The sequence below is a fragment of the Zalophus californianus genome, chromosome 8, assembly GCF_009762305.2.
Source record: "Zalophus californianus isolate mZalCal1 chromosome 8, mZalCal1.pri.v2, whole genome shotgun sequence".
Classification (NCBI taxonomy): Eukaryota; Metazoa; Chordata; class Mammalia; order Carnivora; family Otariidae; genus Zalophus; species Zalophus californianus.
In genome coordinates, this window is record NC_045602.1 from 10,735,909 (window position 1) to 10,752,327 (window position 16,419).

The 16,419-nt window shown below is 37.7% G+C and overlaps 1 protein-coding gene and 1 pseudogene across 1 annotated transcript in view; one reads left to right on the forward strand and one right to left on the reverse strand.

Annotated features, from left to right (window-relative positions):
• The window catches only part of LOC113937895 (trafficking protein particle complex subunit 2-like), a 96,091-nt gene that overhangs the window by 14,189 nt on the left and 65,483 nt on the right, over positions 1-16,419 (reverse strand). The window lies entirely within an intron of this gene.
• Positions 6,742-16,419, forward strand: part of LOC113937518 — a 75,464-nt pseudogene continuing 65,786 nt past the window's right edge.

Sequence of the window (16,419 nt, forward strand, 5' to 3'; positions counted from 1 at the left end):
AGACTCTTAAATACAGAGAACAAACTGGTGGTTGCCAGAGGGGAGGTGGGTGGGGGTAGAAGTGAAATAGATAGAAGGCATTAAGAGGTACAAATTTCCAGGTCTAAAATAAATAAGTCACAAAGATGAAAAGCACAGCATAGGGAATATAGTCAATAATATTATTATAATGTTGTATGGTGACTATACTTATTGTGGTGAGCACTGAGTAAAGTATGGAATTGTTGAATCAACATGTCATATAACTGAAACTAAGATAACATTGTATGTTAATTATACTTCAATAAAATAAGTATCTCTGGGGAAAAAATCGCATCATCTCTAAGTCCCCTTTCAACTCAAACATCATAGAATCTATTCCAAACTCTTACATGGCAAAGGAGTCTTGCTTTCTAAGACTATCTGGTAGTGATCCTGAGACTCAGGCCCAAACTCACTGATTAGCTTAAATCCCATTTTTTAAAAAGATTTATTTATTTATTTTAGAGAGAAAGAGGGAGAGAGAAAGACAGGGCATGAGTGGGGGTAGAGGCAAAGGGAGAGGGAATCTCAAGCAGACTCCCTGCTAAGGGCGGAGCCCAATGCAGGGTTTGATCCCAGGACCCTGAGACCATGACCTGAACCAAAAATCAAGAGTCAGCCACTAAACTGACTGAGTCACCCAGGTGCCCCCCCCCCACTTTTCTAAAACCTCTTTTGAAACATTAAAGCCCACATATACGTTTAAATAACTGTCAAATTTGCTCTCCTTACAGAGGGCTTTTTATTATTTTTCATTAAAATAAAAATCCCTCTGGTTGACTTTCTAAATGTTTTCACTAGACCTTCAAAAACAAAAAGAGTAAAGAATAAATAAAGATATACCATGCTAACACTTAACAGAGGAAAGCTGGAGTAACTATATTATCTTCACACAAAGCATTTTTCAAAAAAAATGATAATGGTCAGGGATAAAGAGGGGCATTACACAATGATAAAAGATGTCAATTCTCAAAGAAAATACATTCTTTTTTTTTTTTAAGATTGTTTATTTATTTGACAGAGAGAGACATAGCGAGAGAGAGAACACAAGCTGGGGGAGTGGCAGAGGGAGAAGCAGGCTCCCTGCTGAGCACGGAGCCCGATGTGGGGCTCGATCCCAGGACCCCGGGACCATGACCTGAGCCGAAGGCAGACGCTTAACGACTGAGCCACCCAGGCACCACTGAAAATACAACATTCTTATACACGGATGTAGATAACAACCAGAAGGTCAACATATATCAGGCAAAAACTAAGAGAACATCAAAGATAAATAGATAACTCCACTATTATTGTCAGAGACTTTAACGACCCTCTGTTAGTAATCCAGCAGGCAGAAAATCAGTAAAGACATAGCTGAATTGACTAGCACTATCAATCAACTTCACTGAACTGACATTTGTGGAATACACCACCGAACAATGGCAGAATACACATCCATTTCAAGCTCACATGGACATTCGAGAGAGACCCTATTCTGGGCCATAAAACACAGCTTTAAAAACCTGAATAACAGAAATTATACAAAGTGTGACTTCAGATCAAATGAAATTAAAGCAGAACTCAATAAAAGAAAAACAGCAGAAAAATCCCTAAATATTGTAAATTAAAGATCACATACCTAAATGATACATAATCTAATGAAGTTTTTTAAAAAGTTAAAATGTTTTCAACTAAAACCCAAAATATATATATATTTTAGATATATATATAAAGAACTTACAAAATATATAAAGAACTTACAAAATATATAAAGAACTTACAAAACTCAACACCCAAAAATGAATAATCCAATTAAAAAATGGGCAGAAGACATGAATAGACATTTTTCCAAAGAAGACAACCAGATGGCCAACAGACACATGAGAAGATGCTCAACATCACTCATCATCAAGGAAATGTAAATCAAAACTACAAGGAGATACTACCTCACCCCTGTCAGAACAGCTAAAATCAACAACACAAGAAACAACAGGTGTAGGTGAGGATGCGCAGAAAGGGGAACCCTCTTGCACTGTTCATGGGAATGCAAACTGATACAGCCATTGTGGAAAACAGTATGGCGGTCCCTCAAAAAGTTAAAAATAGAGCTACCCAATATATCTGGAGTATGTTCTTATTCATTATACTATCCTAGCTCTCTCTCCATTTATTTTTATCATAGCATCTATATAGCTTTATGGCATCTGTTTTTTTCCCATGGCTGTCTTAATGACTAGACTATGAGTTGAGTAAAAGATAATCTTTGTTAATTAATGAAAGATGAATGAATACAGGTAAAACTTTGGCATAACGATATCTGTCCTTGGTTTCTTGGGAGTTTGAATTACTACATGAGCTATTAGAGACTAATTCAAATCTGCCTAAAATATGATAGGATGATTTTGTGTAATATAGCCTGCAGTTACTTTAATGGTATACTAAAGGATTTTTCAATCAAATCAAGGTTTTGCTGAGCATTTGTTATGTAGCTAACATTGCACCATGCACAGAGGGACACATTTGGTGATGACTCCATTGTGGTCCAATCACTAAGTTATAGAAATAAACTCCACTAAAATTTGCTCTAAGTTGTATGCCACTGACTATAAGTACAGGAAAAGGCAGAGAAACAGTATATTTACACATGATGAGTTTGTCCCCGGGAAACATTCTCTCACAGTATTCTTTGAGGGACAGACTTTCACCTATGATAGAATTCATGGAATAGCCTATCCTTTCTAGGAGAACACCTATGCCATTGCTAATCAATCTCATAAATGAGTGGAGTTGTTTTGTGATTTAGTACTTCAGTCTGAAAAACATTTCAGCGAATGGTAATGAAGGGCCTTCTACTGGCCAGGGATTTGGGAGGTGATGGAAAAACAGAGAGGCGCAAAGGGGTATTCCTTAAATTCAGAATGCTGATGGTCCGCCAATGAATATAGAACCAAATAAGTAAAACAGAGTGCTGAAATTATTAAACATATCATATTAGAGACAGATAGGAGGTATGGATTGAAAAGCAGATTTGCCTTGAAGGTTAAATGAGGGTCTCTCATTTGAAAATGCCTCTTCTAAAGTTCAGCATATTCTCCTCCAGGAACATGGGATAAAGCACTGCATGATCCACTCACCGACATTTTTGGGGCTGCTCTAGCCCAGTGATCACATGCTAAGCTGGTGGTTCACAACTAAGCAGTCTGGAGACAGTTTTTAATATAGTGACTGGGGGCAGTGGATGGAATTGGCATCTGGAGGTACAGGCCAGTGATCTGCCATACATTCCACAATACAAAGGACGGCCTCCTGCAACAAAGAATTATTGGATTCCCAATATCAGTAGTGCTCTGGTACAGGAACCATGGGTGGGCTGTCAGCGGGCTGTCAGCATATCCTCATCACCCAGAATCGATCTTTGATCCTGATAAAAAGAATGTGAACAAATTCCGCTCAGCTCCTCAGAGAAGGAGAGGAAGGTAGGGTAAGTTAACAACCATCAATGGAGAGGACCCAGCCAAACAAGGAGCATCAAGCTCCTTGATGCAGCTGTCCTACCCTACCCCCAAAAAATGTGACTCTAAATGTATTTTCTACCCAACTTATATTTATTTAAATCGATCTCTCTGATCGCACCTGTCCCTGTTGACTTGATCTTCCATGCAACTCCACTACTCTACACCCTTCCTTCATTCCTTGTACTGACTCTGATGCTCCAAACCCAATAAAATATATTCCAAAAATTTACATTTAGAAAGGGTAATTATTTTAGAGAAGGTAATTGATTTCTAGATAAGTTCTCCTAACTCTCATTTGAAACATTAGTCACTCTTACATATTTATTCGATTTAATAATCCATTTCATTGAATATATAATTTTGTTGAACCAGAAATTCCTCTTTTACTTTGGGTTAATGCCAAAGTATCAACCAACATTTGAACCTCCAAAGCAGTTGAAAGTTATCTGTTGTTGAGTAATTACTACTCCTTGAGCTGTATTAGCAAACCTTTCTTTTTATTTCTATGTTCATTTTCAAAATTTATTAGGCGTTTGGATTTTTAAAGAATTGAGCAGGCCTATAATCCAAGATTTTACAAGGATTTATAACTCTGTATTTCATTAAATATATGTCTGGAACTAGTGCTTTAATAGGAAAAAAATGGGCTTTAGAATTCTGAAATGTAGTAATACATTTGATGGCCAAAATAAAGTAGGAAAGAAAGATGAATGGAAATTCTATAACATATCAAAAATGCACTTGAAAACACAAAACAATAGAAATAGATTTCTTTAGCACCAAGGAATTATTGTGTTTGTTAGTCTCAATTCCTTCGGAAATTTATCTTTAGGAGATAAATCACATCACTTCTAATAAGGAGAAAGACATATAATACGAACAAAATTGAAAAAGAAGGAAGAAGGGAAAATAAGTAGTGATGAAAATGAGAAATGGAACAAATTAAGAGGGCTGAGAAGGTGAGGGAGGTGCAGGGGCAGCAGAGGGACCCCCGGAAACCCAACTGGCCTGCTATTTTCAAAATTAACAAAAGTAGGCTTAGTGTACTATCTGAGATTTATTAAATCTGTTGAGAATAAGTTTTGTCTTTTCCTAAAGAATTGAAAAGGCATTTGAACCTATAATATAATACAGATTAAGAATTAATGTTACATATTTTGTTGTCTAGGAACATTATACTTAATATCTCTCATTAAGAAGACAGCATTGGGTCATTTGAGTACAGATTGGAATAACAGTTATGTTTTTACATCTAAATCTATTTCAGATTAAGTACCCATGACTCTATTATAATCATTTGGGCCTCATCCTGTGTTTTTCCTCAATATGTACATTTAAAGAGAAATTTTCCCATTGACAAGTGAGTGTTGTCTGTACTTACACTCTTCTTTTTTAAAGATTTATTTATTTATTTATTTATTTATTTATTTATTTATTTAAGAGAGAGAATATATGAGCGGTGGGGAGGGGCAGAGGGAAAGGGAGAGGGAGAATCTCAAGTAGACTCCCCACTGAGCGCTCAATCCCAGGACCCTGAGATCATGAGCTGAGCCAAAATCAAGAGTCGGATGTTCAACCGACTGAGCCACCAGGGCGCCCCTGTACGTACATTCTTATTGGAAACCTTTATATTGTCAAGGGAAGCGTTTTGAAATCTATAAACCTATACCATCAAAACATTACTTTGAAGTTACTAATACACTTGATGCAATTCATAGAAATGATTGCCCTTAAAAGTTATCTTCCACAGTAAGTGCTTTCTATGGAAAAAGATTTAAAAACTCAATTTCTTTTTTAATATAGAACACTATTTGAAAATAACTGTTTATCATATAATCACCAAATATTCAACCAAAAGACAAACTAACAAACAAAACCAAAAATATTCTCTCCAGTTTTCACCTTGTTAGGCTTTGAAAGTAAGTGTTATCTCAGGAAAACCTTCCCAGATTAAATTTGGTGTTGCTCTTGCTTTTATTGTTTTAAGTGATTCTCATAGGTTTAGTTAAATATTTACTGCATGTTTATTTACCTAATGTCTGTATGCCCTTACCACACAATGCTTCCAGAGGGCAAAGTGTGTGTCACTTTTATGTCCAGTGACTGACATATCATAACGGCTGACGTATTTGTGAATGGAATAGGCAGGTTTAGCAGGAACTCTGAGAAGATGGAGAGCCTGGGCTGTGTCACACAGCCTGCTATCCCCTGGCCGTGGTGACCCATGAATTACATTTTGTCCTGAAACATCTTCAACGTTCCCACTTTCTCTTTTACTGGAAGATACCACAATAAATTTAGGACAGGCATATTTATCACCCATATCCTCAGTCTCTCTCTGGCGGCTAATGAGGAAGCATTCCATGCAAATATAAAGTGACGATGTGTTTATGGTCAAACCTCCTTTGATTAAAATTAATAAAAAGAGAAGCCTGGCTATGAAGTAGGATTCTCCCCAGCTTTTGTATTTCTTTTCTAAATGTATCTCCCCAGTGTTCAGCAGGCTTTATCTTGCTAAATGTCAGAAGATTATGCTAATTAATAAACAAGTGAAGACAGCAGAAGGGATGAACAGAACATTAATTTATCCTGCTTAAGGCTTTAAATAAAATCTTCTCAGACCATGAGGGGAAAAAAAAGAACCTGGACAGCTTTTTAATAACACACAGCTATTAGTGAATATTTTCTTACGAATTATCTTTACCGAACTCCCTGAGAAGAGCCATCTGAAATGTAGTACTTTTCCAAAAAAGCCACAAGAAATTGCCATGCCCAGTTCTGCAGAACAAGAACATTTTATGCTTTATTTTATTTCACCTTGTTTTAAGCTCGGTGGGTTAGAATTTGTTAGCTCATTGGATTGTAAAATATACCTCTGTAGCAAACTATTACTGAAGTGCTTTGTCACTGAAGCACAGAAGTTGGCATCCTGTAGGATTACCCTGCTAGTGATTTCGTATGCAGGGCCCACCGGAGCTGTGTCTATTTGTTCTGCTGACAAGCCACAGAGTCTAAGCTTTTAAAAGAATTGAGTTACGTTTAACAACATCCCTGCATTTTTCCTAAAAAGAAATGAAATATTTAGAGAAGGTCGACAGTTTTAGGAAGCAGAAAAGAACTGTCACCGGAGGCCACTGTGCTTTCCGCAGCGTGAGGTGCCCAGCTGAGGTGATACACTGCTTATCTAAGGGACCTTCTGCAGACATGTTGTGGATTTGATAAAATGTATAAAATCTATACTGTTCACTTGTCAGAGGAAAAAGGCCTTTTGCTTCCTCGTAGAAACCTGCGGGAGAATACAGATTCTTGCAGAGGTGATGGCTATCAGTGCCACGTCGCGATAAAAAGAATAGGGCAAACCGTGGGTAGCTTCTGGATACTCAAGACACCCTGACAAGCAGAGGGATACAGGGGTATGAGCAAGAGGCCACACAGGGACGAACCAAGAGATGAAAAGTCAGGGAACTGTCCCAGGAGAGAAAGAGAAAAACAAGGTTCACCATAGCTCGAAAGAAAGGTTGAATGGACACCTAATCTTCAAGGAGAGGAAATATGGCCTATGCAAAATGAGCAGTGGCCTTTTCTGTTAACTGAGGAAGTGAGTTAGCATTTTAGCAAGAAGGATTCAGGTTAAGCCTTGAAAAGCAACTTGTGCTGCCCAGTGGGAATCCATGTTATCAAGGAAAACTTCAAATCTTCCTTGTCAAGATAATTATTAGTCTGAAATCTGTGCATTTGTGAGCTCCACCCAAAACTACAGATTTCTTTTCAAGTGACTTCCAAGTTGTGAGCTCTGTGTCCTAGATTCCAAGAGGAGAGGGTTTATGAATAAGGTCAAGCCTAGAGGCCATAATTTTCTATGTTTCCAAACAATTCCCTAAACTGCAACTTCATGGAGTCAGAAATCCCAATAAGGAGTCATGATACTGGAATCACTTGATAGGAGATATCAAAGTTCTCAGAATAAAATAGGCGCATATGTATTTTAATATTTTTTAGTGCCAATCCCAAATTAATTTAATTACATTCAATGCTTATTTATGAAGAGCTCATTTCAAATTCTTGGTAAGGCTTTCAACAATATGCTACTAGTGGTTAAGTTTTGGGGAAATCAAAAATTGTATGTGGACTTTCAACTCTGCAGGGTTCCGGTTAACCCTAACCCTTGCACTGTTTGAAGGTCAACTGTACTCAAAATACCCAAAAGATGTTTTTGTTTTTTTTTTAAACATTTATTTATTTGACAGAGAGAGAGATAGCGAGAGAAGGAACACAAGCAGGGGGAGTGGGAGAGGGAAAAGCAGGCTTCCCGCCGAGCAGGGAGCCCGATGTGGGGCTCGATCCCAGGACCCTGGGGCCATGACCTGAGCCGAAGGCAGACGCTTAATGACTGAGCCACCCAGGTGCCCCAAGATCTGTTTTTTTGAAATGCTTAATCAAATAGAAAAATCCCCTGACAGTACAAATTCAAAACTAGAGAATTCATAACTTAACAATACTTCAATAGAAACAAGACATTTCCAATAGAGTAGTGATTTTTAAAAAATAAGGAAAAATGTGATAAATTGAAAATCATACTCAAATAACTTATATACTTAATATACCCAGTTGACCACACTGACAGCTTCCCTGATAATAACCAAAAAATAAAATCAACAGGGCGCCTGGGTGGCTCAGATGGTTAAGCGTCTGCCTTCGGCTCAGGTCATGATCCCAGGGTCCTGGGATCGAGTCCCGCATCGGGCTCCCTGCTCCTTGGGAGCCTGCTTCTCCCTCTGCTTCTCCCTCTCTCTCTCTCCCTCTCTCTCTCTCCTCCTCTGTCTCTCATGAATAAATAAAAAAAAAAAAAATCTTTACAAAAATAAAATAAAATCAACAAATAAGCACATTTCTTTCATCCATGCATGACATAGTAGGGAAAAAAGCAATTACTCTGGAGAGAAAATTAGCAATAACTATATCATTGCCTTGATGCAAGAAATCCTTTTGGATACTTAGGCCCTGAGCAGAGCGGAAAAACAAAAATTGATTTTTTTTCCTGAGATTTTTGCAAACACACCCCAGTCCTGAGATAGGTTTATCACCCAACACTACTTGGGTAACCCAAAGAGCTGCAAGATGCTAATTTACTTGAAAATTCTAACTCATGGATCTATAGTGATTGTGGAAACCTGTAGAAGCAAAGAGAAATATTTTTCAGGAGGAATTTTCATCTGAGGTCAAATAATTCAAGTAATTTCCATATATAAATATCCACAAAAATGCACATTTCACATTAAAATAGAAAATATACAAAGTAATGTTATCATTAGTAGATACAAAAGTTAATACAAGGGGGGCCTGGGTGGCTCAATCGGGTCCAACTCTTGATTTCGGCTCAGGTCATGATCTCAGACTCCTGAGATGGAGCCCTACATAGCACCCCAAGCTCAGTGGGAAGTCTGCTTTTCCCTCTCTCTCTGTCCCTCCCCCTAGCTCACGGGGGCATGCTCGTACTCTCTCTCTCTCTCTCTCTCTCTCTCAAATAAATACATTTTTAAAAAGTTAATACAAGAATAAGCCTAAAAATCATTAAATAATGGTATGAGAAAAATAGAATTTCAGATATTTTAATAGGTTCTTAGAAATAAAGCAACGGCATACAAATTTGAACAAGGAAGATTTCAAATTCTTTCAAATAAATAATGGCTGGGGATGAGTGTGCTTCTGTATGCCACTATTTGCTCGTTGTTTGGGGAAAGAAAAGGGACAGAAAAATGGGGACTGACGAATCACTGCGACGGTAAATTTTATGGGTCAACTTGGCTAGTCCTAGCCCATGGTACCCACACGTTTGGTCAAATACCAGTCTAGATGCTGCTGTGAAGGTATTTTTTACATGAGCTTAACACGTAGTCTGATTATCCTCCATATGTACCTGGGCCTCATCCAACCCTTTAAAGGCCATAGAGAAAAAGACTGAAGGACCCCAAGCAAGAGAGCGTTCTGTCTCCACCATGCTTCCAAATTCCAGCAATGGCATCAACCCTTCCCTGAGTTTCTGGCCTGTCTGACCTGTAAATTCTGGATCTATCATTTCCCCAAAATCATATAAACTAATTCCTTAAAATAAATCTCTCCCTCCCCCACTCCCTGACTTCTCCCTCTCCACCTCCCCTGCCTCTCCCTCACCGCCTCCCCCTCCCTCCATGCCAACAGAGGGACCACCCTGAAAGCTCAAATGCTACCTCTAATACCACTAGTAGAGAAGACCCTCCTCCTAGTCACATTACCTTGAAAAACTAAAAATCCAGAGAAGTTCAGCTTATAAGCCTATTTTCTACTCATCTAGAAAATATCAAAAAATCAGCATCTTAAAGGCAGAAAGGACGAAACAAAAATTGACTCCCTGAACTTAACTTGAAGTAAACAGGAGAGCAGGTAAGATCATAAAACAAAGAATAACCATACAACAGCTCAAACAATGAGAACAACACAACTGTCTGATATAAACGTACACTTAGAACCGAGATGGTGTTGTAGAGAGACATGATGGTTCCTAAAGAGGAGTGCCGCCCTGCAAATGACTTAGGGAGTATTAGCTGAACGAAGGGGTGGCTCCGTGGGTGTGGGTGCGTGGGTGGGGGTAGGGAATGTGCGCGGGGTGGGGGTGGGGAATGTGCGCGGGGTGGGGGTGGGGAATGTGCGTGGGGCAGGTGGAGGTATGGGTGTGTGTGGGGGTGGGTGTGTGTGGGTGTGAAAGGCAGAGATAAAGAAAGAAAGAGACAGTGAACAAGAGACAGAGAGATATGACAAATCAAGGGAAAGCCGCTGAAAGCAGATACTCTGGAGCATCAACTGTATTAACTATTATGCCCAAACCAAAGTAAAAAGATGAGATAAGAATTTTAGTAAAATAATAATACTTTGAGAAGGCTTAACTAGAGATCTGATGTTGCAATTACTTCATAGCTAAAATTCTTACTGAATTTGAAATGCACTTTTTTTGTTGGTGTTATTGCTGCCCTGATTTCAGTGAGTTTCAGGGAATAGAACAGAATTGAATGCCTTTACTCTGCCATCACTTGATTAGTAATTACTGACTTAAGATTCCACTCCTTTAATATATTAACATTATATAAATATTGATCTTACTCTATTCCATCAATCTTTCTTTGTGTATCAATATTATCATTTTAAAATATACGATGCATTGTTTCACTTTTGCAGTTTATCTTATTCTTATTTTTTTGCAAAAATTCTCTGATTATTCTCATACTTTCCCCCAAAGATGAATTTTAGAATTCTTTTCACTACTCCACAAAACAGCCCCGCCTGCTGGGACATTGGTTCATAGTGACTGAATTGTTGGGCATATCTCTTTCTCTTTTGGGTATGCCTAGTAATTTCCATCGCTGGCTCAATTTCAATGAAGATAATTCTGAATTTTTTATTATACTTTTCAGGTTCACTTGAAGTAATCGGCCTTTGTCCTTTAAATGTTTTTTTTTTAAAAGGCCACCCATTAATTCATGTGTTAATAAGTGTCACGTGTTTGGCCTCTAGGGTGCCCTGTAGCTTTCCGTCTTGCTTCTTTCCAATTGAAGTACTCTTTGCTCTCTGACTCCATAATTCTGTGGTCAGCCTCTGTGTTTTGCAGTCGGCCATATGCTTTTGTTGCGAAAATGTTACTATAATTTGCTCCTTTGGATGAAACTAACTTTCTTGTTGATGATGTTTGAGCTGAAAATGGTTTCCTTTGCTATGCCCAAATAGAAATGTTTTTTCCTTCATGTATGGTATCATTGAGCATCTCCTCTGACTGCAAGAGTTCAGGGATTTGCTTTATCATTTATCATTTCATACTCAACACTGAGAATCAGATTTATTTCCAATGACATTGACAGTAAAGGAAGGGTAGTAAGGCAATGCAGTTTTAGGATCATACTCCTCTGAACTTGGCTTTGGACAATTTCCTGTTGATGTATATAGTTGGGTATTAGTGTATGTTATGTTCATGTTATGTTTACTCATTCTTTTATTCTTTTAACAAGCTTTCATTAATTAGCTATAATCTTCCAGGTGTTACATTATTGCAAGAGACGGAAACATTTAGAAACCATGGTTCTTATTCTGAAACAGCTCATAGTCTATTATACTAATAGACAAATAAACCAGAATTTTAGAGCATTGGGTAAGCATTATGGATAAGCACTATGAAAGCAGGAAACATGGGAAATGGTTGCATGGGGAAAGAACCAAACTCTGATTAGTGCACGATGAGGGGAAGCACCCTTGTGAACGCTGTGACTGAATCAAACCTTGCAGGATGAGAAATTAGCCAGCCAGTGCATGGGTAAAGAGCATTCCTACAGTGAAGAGCACATGCATATGGAAACAATTGGGAGAAAGCAGAGTCCATTCAGATTTTTAGTGCATTTCTGTAAGGCTGATGTGTATGGTATAAGGGAAATGTAGTAAGAACCGTGGCTGGCAAAGAATACAGATGATAGAGTTACTAGCAAAACAGTTTACAAAATAAACTATACAACGTTTATGTAAAGGTTGCCATAAAGGACAAACAAGTGAAATACTTTTTACATTACAGTGGTTGGAATAAAAATTGGGATTGAATGGGTTCTAGAAAGCAGAATACTCAAATATGTGGGTACTAATCTGCAGAAACAGTGTGAACTTCAGAGAGCCAGTCAGGAGCAATATGCAGAAAGGAAGATGAGGGGGGCTGCCCCAGAAAAGAAGATGTCTGTTCTGCCAATAGAAAAATGTTGAAGTGAAAGCCAAAAAGCACAAACAGAAAACACCTGGAAATGCAGATGGTGGAAGACCAGGGAGACACCTCAGCCTCCTTACAAGTAAAGGGCCCCAGTGGATCCTACTGTTGACACTGAAGAAGTTATTCATGAAGAGAATTAAAGTAAAGATTCTTAAAGAACTAAAACCGTGGTTTGTTGAGGATTAGAACTTAACTACCAGGCAGCAGCAGCAGGTCTTTTGTCTTCCTGCCAAGAAGAATGTGGACTCCATTATATGCACAATACAAGAAATCTCAGGAAAACACAGATAATAAGGAGTATGCAGTTAATGAGGCTGTGGCAGGGATAAAGGAATACTTCAAAGTACTTTTGGGCACTCAGCTACTCTACAAATCTGAGAGACCCCAGGACACGGAGATCCTCGGAGATCATCTGGATGCACCCATGACCAGTTGTATTGGGCACCACATCTACTGAGATTATTTTTACGAACTGGAGCGACGTTGGCCTACACAACTCTGGATGAGAAGAACCTCATGTTATTACTGAATTATCTTCATGATTTTCTAAAATACCTGGCAAAGAATTGTGCAACCTTGTTTAGAGCCAGCGATTACGAAGTGGCACCACTGGAAGGCTGTGCAAGGTGAGGCCCTGACACTTTGTTCGGATCTCTGGAAACACATTTTTGTTTTTAGTCCTTCTCTTGCACAAATGATGTACTTTGAACATGTTAGTGTATAACGACTGATATTTGTTTTATGCTTGATTTTAAACAGAGAAAATAAAAAGGATTACAGCTCCAAAAACAAAACAAAACAAACTATACATGATTCCCTGACTCCAGAAGAATTGAAAGCACTTGTGTCATTTATGATGTATCGACACTTAAATAATCTTGGGAAGATTATCTATAAAAGAGTTTTCAAAACCTCCTGAGGGTAAAAAGTAGAAAAATATTTACTTCATTAAAAATTTAAGGACAGTGATCTCTGTCGTCAAAAGTGTCTTCCCAGTCAAATCTTTAGACCATTGTTTCTGACTTCCTTCTTGTGGGAATTATAAATTTGTCACTCTCCCATTTCACAGTTAAGCAAGAATATAGGTGGTATCATTCCCCAGGCCACCACTCTCTGCCTTCACAGCCCTAAATTTAAGCTGTCTTTGAGGGACCAGTCAAGGACTTAATAGACCTTCATGGAGTCTCAAAAGCATCTGTTTCTGTTTTGACCTGAAGTCTTATAGCAGCCACTTCCTGTGACAGGGTTTTGTTAATTTCTTGAAATCTTAGCTTAAGCTTTTCCATTGTATGCATATACCAGATTTTCTTTGTCCACCTAACCACCGATGGATATTTAGGTCCCTTCCATGTGTAGGATGCTGTGGATGCCACAGCAATCAACATGATAGTACATATTTCCTGATGGAAAAATTCACTATTGCAGAGTTTTCTAAAGTGAATTTGACACAATTACTCTTAGCAGCTCAACTATTTCCCTCCAAAATTTATGGTGAAGTTCTAACCTCCCCCTCACCGTACCTCAGAATGTGACTTCATTTGGAGGTACGGTCCTTAAAGAGGTAATTAAGGTTAACATGAGGTCATAGGGGCTGGCTCTAATCCAATATGACTGGTTTCCTGAGGAAATGAGGACACAGATAGAGTGAGAAGACCGTATGAAGACACAGGGAGAACGTGGCCATCTGTAAGCCAAGTAAAAAGGCCTCAGAAGAAACCAACCCTGACAACACCGTTTATCTTGGACTTCCAGCTTCCAGGGCTGTGAGAAAATAAATTTCTGTCAGTTAAGCCACCCAGTCTATGGTCTTTTGTAAAGGCAAGCCTAGAAAACTAATAGGACTGCTTTCAAAACTCCAAAATTCTAAGGCTTATTTCTAATATTTACCAGGAAAAATAATATAGTAATAATCTGTTTAGTGTATTCCTGGTGTAATGCACTATACAAACTGCCTTACATATAGCATATCCTAAAATTCTCCAGGTAACTGTATGGAATAGGTATTATTATGATTCTTCACATTTTTAAAAGTTTCAAGTAGGTTAGGGAATAGTCAAAGATCACAAACTAAAATTAACAGAATAAAATGCCATCAAGCCTGTGCTTCAATTAACCACACTGTATACCAGAACTGTCTACTTCTTTAATTTCTGGGGAAGTGTAGGAAACTGATAATGCTGACCGATGTTAACAGTCAAATTTGTTTTTTAAACAAGATTACTGAGGATGAGCACAACCTTTCAGATCAATAAATACTATCAGGCCACATTAAATAAAATAGTTTAGTAAAATGTTTTAGAAGTGGACAAATAACTGAATGAAATAGGCTATGATCTAGCTGGAGGTGTCTCCACATACAGAAATTTAAAATCTAAAATGCATTTAAAAACACACAGGGAAAGATTAGGCAGTCAAACAACTGTAGGGAAACTCCTATGTCTATAGAAAAAAAAAAATCCAAAAAATTAAGCAGATAGCAAAAATAAACTTAATTCTGTGTAGTTAAAACTAAATCCCAAGTGCAATCATCCCTCATCCAAACAGATGTACTGGGCATTCCTGAAAGCTACAAAACCCCTTGTCCCCTTTGTTTGATATAATTTCAGTTCCTCTCACCCCTTTGGTCACTCAGCTAATAACACATTCTTTTCCCTTAATTTTACTTGCAACACATGGAAGTCAGAAGAGAATACAACACCCCTTGTGACTTTGCCAGTTCTGAATAGAGCAGAATATTATTGCACTTGTTCCAGACAGTTTATTTCTCATAATGAACTTATGATAACATTAAATTTTTGTTGACAGCCATATCACACCAGTGAATCATACTGATTAACCCACAATTTGAAGTCTGCTCCATGTGAATCATCTGTAATCAAGTTGCCTCCAGCCATGCTTTACTAAGCCAGTGACCTCATCAAAGGAGAGAAAAAATATTGTCTCATAGGAATTTAAACTATTGAAATAATGTTACTAGTTGGAAATCACTCTTCTTTTCCTAAGTAATTTAATAAACTGTCTTTCAATAATTTAAGATTTGTCTTACATCAATTTGAAGCTACGAAGTCTAGAGGTTTATAAAATTTCATTTACTCATATATTTTAAGAAATAAGAAGCATTTCCTTCTCTTCATTGTCTTAGTACTTTACCCATTATTCATTATTCTTTGAAGATCCTTAATTGTGCTTTGATAAAAATATTTGGCAACTGTCTCTATCAATAACATCTCAGGCAGTTCCACTATATATATCAATACCATAGGTATATATAAATCTTGATTCTGATATGAATTTTCTTTGTGATGTCCATAATTCATTTTATACATCATTTTATATATCAGTCAACACCAGAAATAAAAACAACTTCACTAAAAGGCTTGTAAAAGACATAAAATCGTGAACATGAAATAAACCAATTTATGGGATTTTATCAGTGCAAATGGACTGTGTCAGAACCATCCTTGTACACATAAGCTCCCCAGGGTTTCCATTTTTTTACTTGCAGAACAAACACCTGTACAGTTCTAGAGAATTCCTCAAAGGTTTTTGAGGACAAAGGGATTTCAATAGAGATCAATAGATACAAGTTAGATATTTAAGTAACTGGAGTTATACTGTCAGAAAAGAATAGATGCAATTCCTAAGTCACATTCTTTCAAATGCCCATGAAGATAAAAAAGTTTAGAGTAGAGGCTGTAATGGGAATTGCCCTATTTTCTGAGAGCAGCAGGCCATTTGCTCTGACCCGTAATATGGCAGATCAATTCATGAGGTGTTTGTGTTAGAGAAGAGAATGCGCTCAAAATACTTCCGTAGACACAGAAACTATGAATCACAATGAATTCTAAAATCTTGGTAGAATTTTTTTCTTAGGAAAAAAATAGGAGAAATGATTCTACTCATAGGACATAAGTCAACATCTTAAAAGACATGCCATTTAAGTAATCACCACAGCAATAAATAGCCAGTATGGCACTAGTCACTTAAATGTTACTTAATATTCTATCAGAATTAGAATATTTTCTCAAAAATTATGTATACTATAATCCTTACTTAAAGACTCATATGTATCAAGTATAGGAGTATTTCAGAACGGAGGTGGCAGTAAACTCATCGAGCCAAATGGTT